Source organism: Citrus sinensis, chromosome 3, assembly GCF_022201045.2.
Source record: "Citrus sinensis cultivar Valencia sweet orange chromosome 3, DVS_A1.0, whole genome shotgun sequence".
In the NCBI taxonomy this organism is placed as follows: domain Eukaryota; kingdom Viridiplantae; phylum Streptophyta; class Magnoliopsida; order Sapindales; family Rutaceae; genus Citrus; species Citrus sinensis.
In genome coordinates, this window is record NC_068558.1 from 23,423,519 (window position 1) to 23,431,671 (window position 8,153).

The 8,153-nt window shown below is 35.4% G+C and overlaps 1 non-coding gene across 1 annotated transcript; it reads left to right on the forward strand.

The window, feature by feature from the left end:
* Positions 1-7,204: 7,204 nt before the first annotated feature.
* On the forward strand, positions 7,205-7,311 carry LOC127901609 (small nucleolar RNA R71). The gene has a single exon (XR_008053853.1). It is a non-coding gene; the product is annotated as a small nucleolar RNA R71 (small nucleolar RNA).
* Positions 7,312-8,153: the final 842 nt, after the last annotated feature.

Genomic DNA, 8,153 nt, shown 5'->3' on the forward strand with positions numbered 1-8,153 from the left:
GTGGATTTTGCCTATTATTTTTTTTTCTTTTTTTTTGAAACAACAATTTTTTTTTTTGTTTTTCTTTTGTTTGTCACAACTTCACTTAAAAAAATAATTATTTACATTTTTCCCAAACATAAATAGGTGACGGAACTTGTAAGATATCGGGTAATACTCCAAATCGGAGTAGGTCAAGATGATAAGTTTGACAAAGAAAAGTTTTTTTTTAAAGACTCAAAAGGGTTTAACTATAGATTTTTCACAAAAGGGATGGCTAGAAAAGCTCAAACGGGTCAAAGATGGTCTTTCCATCGTCTTTTAGGGCTCTAAATAATCTTCCATATCTACTAGTTAGATGGACCTCAAGATGTAGCAACACATATTTTTTTTTATCTTACAATTTGTTTTTCTTTTTAGAGGGTTAACTCAAACGAAATCTAGAGATCGTATATAAAATAATAAACTGCTAAGTTGTTGAAGAATGGGCAAAAGGGGTTACTCTCCAAGAAAAATAACAGGCTCAAAAACTCACTTGGTATTTATTACGACATGTGCATTCCTTCAAGTAACTCATATTTGTCTCCGATATCAACACATAGAATAGCAAACATAGCATAACATCACTTAAAACCAAAGATAGTACAAATACTAAAATTTGAAAGTCATCATGTCATCCAATATAAAACAAATCACACAATTTGTTTTTAAAAAAAAACGACAGTCCACCCCCCAACCTACTCTAAACATGAAAAGAAAATATGCAGGCAGAAAGGTGAAAAATGATGCAGAAAAGCTAATTAAAAAAGTTACACTTAAAACGATAGAAAAAGAAAATAGTTTTTTTTTAAATTAAGAAGATGCATTTCTAGAGGCACTACACTCCATATTCAGCCATCTTTGACTCAAAAATTTGAAAGTGTAAATTTATAAAGGAGAAATTAAAAAGAAAAAGTTAAAAAAATTGTCAACTTAATAAAGAAAAATAAAATGTTTGGATTTTTTTTTGTTTTTTTTAAACGAAAATGATGCGTTTCTAGAGTAACTACACTTCATATTCAGCCATCTTCAACACAAAAAGTTAGCCACAATTAGTCTCTACAACAAAAAATCAGTAAAAACTTAACCAAGATTCCACAATTGTCAACTATTCCCTCTCCCCAACTGGAACGAAACATTGTCCTCAATATTTTAAAGGAAAGAAATAGAGTTTATAAGACATCACCTAGGTAGTGCAATACATAAGAAAATATTTACAAGCAGAGAGTTAAACCTAATTTGTGCTTCTTACTGTGGCTAATGTTACCATCATTATTTGGATACTCTAACACCAAGGTCCTGGGGTCTGGCTCTGGTCTATAAGCTTGTAACAAATCAAGTAGCTCCTTAGCAGTGAGCACAAATAAAAAATTTTTTCGCTGTGGAAGGAATGAAATAGTTTTTGATTGCATGGTTAAGAAATGCGATGAAACCATCATAAAAGTTATTGACATTTAACAAACCGATGGATTTCTGGTGAATGTGCAGATGGGCCCAAGATGCTAATGTGATAAGTGCCTCTAGAGTTGCAAGATCTCTTGGTAGGAAAATAAAAGCATCAGCATGATTAAGCATTTCAGTTATTCTTTCTTGCATACCTAAGACGACTAACTCTTCTCCAATTGGTGAGTCGGACAAACTGCCCAAAGGTTTTAGGGCTCTTAGGATGATGCCTAACACTTGGCTTCCTCTGACAAAAGCAGCTTCTGAGACCAATTTTGATAACCCTCAGTTACGTCCTCCATACACCAAGTGTAATTTTCTCTCTGCTATACTTCGACCAAGATCTATGGTTGCTTCAACGAACTCTTTATGTTTGCCATAGTTAAATCCATAAAGTACACAAATGTTCTTGAATTGTTTATTGAGAGTAGCTGCCATTGGGAGGGCATTCTGAGGAAGTGAAGGGAATCAATTGTGAAGCATTACTAAAATCTCGTTTCTATCCATACCTTCGCCGCAAAATATCAGTTATTATGGAAAACTGAAATAACCGACTTAATTGTCACAGAGTACCGTTATCCGCCACTTCACCGGGGTAACAAACTAAAGCACACAAACAAAGAAAAACAAATTAAAACACATAAAGAAAATTACAATCGTCCTCTTATTGAATTTACCTCAAGCCCCAACTCGATGTTGTAGACATCTCTCTCAATGTCTCTGAGTTGCCTTTCTAAATCCTCAACATGGGATACTAACTCTTCTGGTTGCAGAGCCCAAATATGATGTGTTTTACAAAATCGAATCTACCTTTTAAGATGAGATTTTACACGTTGAAGTGGTCTAAGAATTTCCAAGAGGAACTGTTAAATAGTTAAACAAACACACTTATGTAAAAATAATTTCAATTAGCAAAAGAATAGTAAAAAGAAAGCAAAAAATCAAATCACCGAAAAGAAAGAAAAATCTCAATTCAAATCTAGTGGGTCACTCAAATTTATTTCAGTATCCTCTCCATATGGTTGGTACTCTAGATATGGCTTTAATCTTTGACCATTAACTTTAAACGTGACGCCGTTCTTTGGGTCTTTAATTTCAATTGCCCCATATGGAAAAACAGTGTGAACAATAAAAGGGTCAGACCATTGAGAGCGTAACTTACCTGGGAATAGGTGCAAGTGAGAATTGAATAAAAGCACTTTCTGACCTGGAGTGAAAGATTTTCTCATAATTTGCTTGTCATGAAAGACTTTCATTCGCTATTTGTAAATCTGCCAGCTGTAATCTTCTTTCTGAGCTAGCTTACAACATGTCAAAGTTGAATTTCTTGATGGCCCAATACCCACGATGCTTGAGTTCTACAGGTAGGTGGCAAGCTTTCCATACACTAGCCTGTAGGGTGACATTCCAATCGGGGTTTTGAAAGCCGTTCTATATGCCCATAATGCATCATCGAGTCTTAATGACCAATCTTTTTTGTCCGGCCTCACCGTTTTTCTAATATGTACTTTATTTCTCGATTGGAGATCTCAACTTGGCCACTGGTTTGCGGATGATATGGGGTCGCCACTTTGTGAGTGATGGAATACTTTGTCAAAAGAGCTTTGAATGCTTTGTTACAAAAGTGGGCACCACCATCACTGATTATTGCTCGAGGGAATCCAAAGCATGAAAAATGTTACTTTTCAAAAATCTTATCACCACCTTGTGATCATTGGTTCTACATGGAATTGCTTCTACCCATTTTGATACGTAGTCAACAATAACCAATATGTATTGATGGCTAAAAGAAGGGGAAAAATGTCCTATGAAGTCGATGCCCCATACATAAAAAATCTCAACCACTAAAATTAGATTTAGTGAGGCATCATATTCCTTCGTGTAATGCTACCCATTCGTTGACACCTATCACATGAAAAACAGAAAGTGTAAGCTTTTTGAAATATAGTTGGCCAATAGGAACCACATTGTAAAACGTTAGTAGCTGTTTTCTTAGCACTGAAATGGCCTCCACAAGTTTGTTCATGGCAGAATGAAAGAATATTATGAATTTTCTTCTTTGGGACACATCGTCTAATTTGATCTGCACAATACTTGAACAGATAAAGGTCATCCCAAAAGAAATTCTTTATTTCCGTAAAAAAATTGGCTTTATCCTGCTTGGTCCAATGCTCTGGAAGTTGACCTATAACAAGATAATTAACGATATCAGCATACCACGATAATACTTCCACACTCATCAATTGTTCATCTGGAAATGACTCATTCAATGTTAATAGTTATGTAATTGTGTCAAAATGGAGACGAGAGAGATGGTCTGCCACAATATTTTCTGTGCCTTTCTTATCTTTGAATTCCAAATCAAATTCCTGCAAAAGTAACACCCAATGAATTAGCCTAGCTTTTGCATCTTTCTTTGTGTGAAGATATTTAAGAGCAGCATGATCTGTGAATACAATTATTTTACAACCAATTAGATAAGATCAAAATTTCTCTAATGCAAACACTATTGCTAGCATTTCTTTTTCAGTAGTTGAATAGTTCAACTGTGCATCATTCAATGTCATACTAGCATAGTAAATAACATGGGGAATTTGATCAACTCTTTGTCCTAATACTGCTCCTACTGCATAATCAGATGCATCACACATAAGCTCAAATGGTAAGTTCCAGTTTGGGAGCTGAATGATGGGTGATGATGTCAACAACTGCTTTAATTTTTCAAATGCCACAAGACATGAGTCATCAAAGACAAAAGGTACATCCTTAGCAAGTAGATTGCATAAGGGTCTAGAAACGTTGCTAAAATCTTTAATGAAACGTCTATAAAAACCAGCATGCCCAAGGAAAGATCTTACTTCTCTGACTTTTTTAGGTGGAGGAAGATTAAAAATGAGATCCACCTTGGCTTTGTCAACCTCAATACCTTTGCTCGAAATGATGTGACCGAGAAAAATACCTTATTTTACCATAAAATGACACTTCTCCCAATTTAAGACTAAGTTCTTCTCAATATATCTCTGCAGAACTAGTGTTAGATAATGTAAACATTGATCAAATGTGTCACCAAAAACAGAAAAGTCATCCATAAAGACTTCAAGGAATCGTTCAACCATATCAGAAAAAATGCTCAACATGTATCGTTGAAATGTAGCAGACGCATTACATAATCCAAATGACATTTTCCTATATGCAAAAGTGCCAAAAGGGCAAGTGAAAGTAGTTTTCTCTTGATCTTTTGGTGCTATGAGAATCTGATTATATCCTGAGTAGCCATCTAGAAAGCAATAAAATTCATTGCCTGCTAATCTATCAAGCATTTGATCGATAATTGGTAAAGGAAAATGGTCTTTACGTGTGACATAATTCAACTTTCTATAATCAATGCATACACGCCATCCTGTAGTCACTCTAGTGGGTATCAATTCATTATCAGCATTGGTAACTACTGTAACTCCTGACTTTTTGGGGATAACTTGTACAGGACTGACCCATGAACTATCAGAAATTAGGTAAATGATACCTGCATCTAATAGCTTAAGGACTTCAGTTCTAACAACTTCTTTCATATTAGGATTTAACCGACGTTGCATTTAGTAGGTTTAGCATTTTCATCAAGGTGAATATAATATATGCAGTCTACTGGGTTATACCTTTTATATTGGCTATGGTCCATCCTAATGCTCCTTTGTGCTCTTTTAAATCATCCAACAACTTATCTTTTTGTTCGTCATTTAGGGATGATGAGATGATTACCTGCATAGTACTTTCTTCTCCCAAAAATGTATATTCCAGAGTGTTGGGTAATGGTTTGAGCTCGAGTTTCGGTGGTTATTCTGATGATGGGATGATTTTCTTCTCTGATGGTGCTAGTTGTTCAACTCTTGACTTCCATTTATTAGTGTCCATGGATGGTGCTGAGTCAAGTAGGGCGTTGACCTCATCGACCGATCTGTCAATATCAAAATCAAAACCAAAGTGAGTTAATCATGTTTGTAAAGGATCATCACGAAGGTTTGAAAGAAAAGTATCATCAACTAATACTTCTATTAAATCCACATCAACAATTCCATCATTTGCATTGCGAGGTTTTTTGGCAATATTGAAAATGTTTAGTTCCGTAGTCATGTTGCCAAAAGACAACTGCATATTTTCAGTCCTACATTGAATGTGAGCATCCGCAGTTGCCAAGAAAGGTCGGCCTAAGATAATGAGGATGTGTTTCCTTGAATACTGGATTGGTTGAGTGTCAATTACAATGAAATTAACAGGAAAATAAAACTTGTCTAACTGGATAAGTACGTCCTCTACAATACCACGAGGTATTTTCATGGACCGATCTACAAGCTGTAACACTACTGGAGTTGGGTGTAATTCTCCCAGTCCAAGTTTCACAAATACTGAATAAGGCAACAGATTTACACTAGCTCCTAAATCCAACAAAGCATTCTCAATTGTGTGGTTCCCTATGCTACATGAGATAGTGGGGGAGCCTGGGTCTTGGCATTTTAGAGGAATTTTGTGTTGCGGTATAGAACTAACGTTTTCTGTTAAAAAGGCCTTCTTTTGAATGTGAATGTTTCTATTTTTAGTACAAAGGTCGTTAAGAAACTTGGCATAAGATGAAACTTGGCATAAGATGAAACTTGTTTTATAGCATCCAGTAAAGGGATGTTAACACTTACCTGTTTGAAGATTTCAAAAATCTCACCTGTGGATTTTCTTTTCTTTCTTTTAGCTAACCTCTGAGGAAATGGAGCTTTGGGAATATATTCTCGTGGGTTGGTTTCTTCTTTCTCTTTCGATGGTAAGTCCTCAACATTCACAGGTATAATTTGATTTTGTTTTGTCACCGGCATCTCCACTTTGTTGTCGACTTTTTTTCCTTTTCGCAAGGTCATGACAGCTTTGACCTCTCCGTGCTGTTGTGGTGAACTGGTACTTACTCATGCACTCCTTTAGGATTAGGCACTGGTTGACTTGGAAATTTGCCTTTCTCAACAGTCATTGGCAAGGTTTGAACTGAAGAAGTAAGTTGTCCCACCAGCTTCTCGAGGCTTGAAACTGATTGGGCTTATAAGTTAAAGCCTGCTTTCATCTCATTTCGTATTTCATCAATAGTTCGGTTCTGTTGCTCAATTGTGGAGTGAGTAACATTCTTGAAATTTTGGAATGCATCCTCCCATGGTCTGGGTTGAGAGTAGTTCTGGTTCTGATTGTGTGGTCTACATGGTGGCTGAGAGGCTTGAAGAACTTGAGGAATTAGTTGCATTCGTGGAACTGGAGCTGTTGGTCCATTCTGTTGGAATTCTTGAGACCATGAAAAATTGGGGTAGTCTCTTCATTCAGGGTTATATGTGTTGGAGTATGGGTTGTAATTAGATGGTTTTCTCATTACACCTATGGCATTGGCTTGATCTGAGTATGAGTCATTGTCATGTGGTTATATTGATTTAGTAGTCGTTAACGATGTTATTTGTCGAAAAAGACCTTCAACCATCTCTTTGACTTCTTTAATTCCTAAACTTAACTCGCCAATGTGAACCTCATTTACTCCCTTAATTCTTTTAGTATTCCTGAGTGATCGACTCCGTTGTTGGGAATTATCTGCTTGTCGCTGGAAGAATTCCCAAATCTCTGATGCACTTTTTGACATTAGCTCTCCTCCACTTGTTGCCATTAGCCATTCTTGGACATGTGGCAATAATCCCTCCAAAAGGTATTGGCATTGGTACCATTTCTCGTACCCTGATGTGGACACTTCAAGAGTAGCCCATTGAATCGCTCCCATGTTTCGAAAAACTGCTCGTCTTCTCTCTGGGTAAACTCTGAAATTTCTCTGCGAATAGCATTGATTTTATGTACTAGGAAATATTTATTAAAAAATTTCATTACCATTTGTTCCCATGATGTAATGCTATTAGCAGGCAATGTATTGAGCCATGAACGAGCTCTATCCTTTAAAGAAAATGGAAATAGTCAAAGTTTAACATCATTGTTTGAAAAATTATCATATTTAAAAGTTTGACAAACGGCATGAAAATTATTCAAATGATTATATGGGTCCTCATTTTCTAGGCCATAGAATGTTGGGAGACAATTTAGCACACTAGGTTTTAGTTCAAAACTCCTAACAGCTACATTTGAGTATCTTATGCATGATGTGCTCAAATTAGCTAAGGGATTGAAGTAGTCCTTAAATGACCTCTCCTGTGGTGGTGGTTGTTGTTGCAAATCCATTTCAATTTTATCTTTAATTACAACGTGTTTGTGTGTGCGAAGTGTTTTTTCAAGTTCAAGGTTTATAGGCTCAAGATTAGGTAATAATGACATTCGACCATGCATGCAAAGAACACCAAACAATTAAAAATAAAGAAGGAGAAATTATGATACTAACCTTATCGTACTGTTACAACCTTTCTATAAAAACACACTAAATCATAATACATGAAATAAATTAAAAATAAATTAATAAGATAAACAAAAAAAATTACAAAGAAAAAAAAATTAACTTGAAAATTAAATTACAGAATTTTAAAGAAGAGAAAAAGAAAAGAAATTCTTACCTCTAAATTCATATTCACTTTTTTTAAAAAAATTACAAGAAAACAATTAAAAGAAATTATTTATAAAATTTAATTCTATGAATTAAAATAACTTCCCTCCCTGGCAACGACGCCAAAAACTTGTTG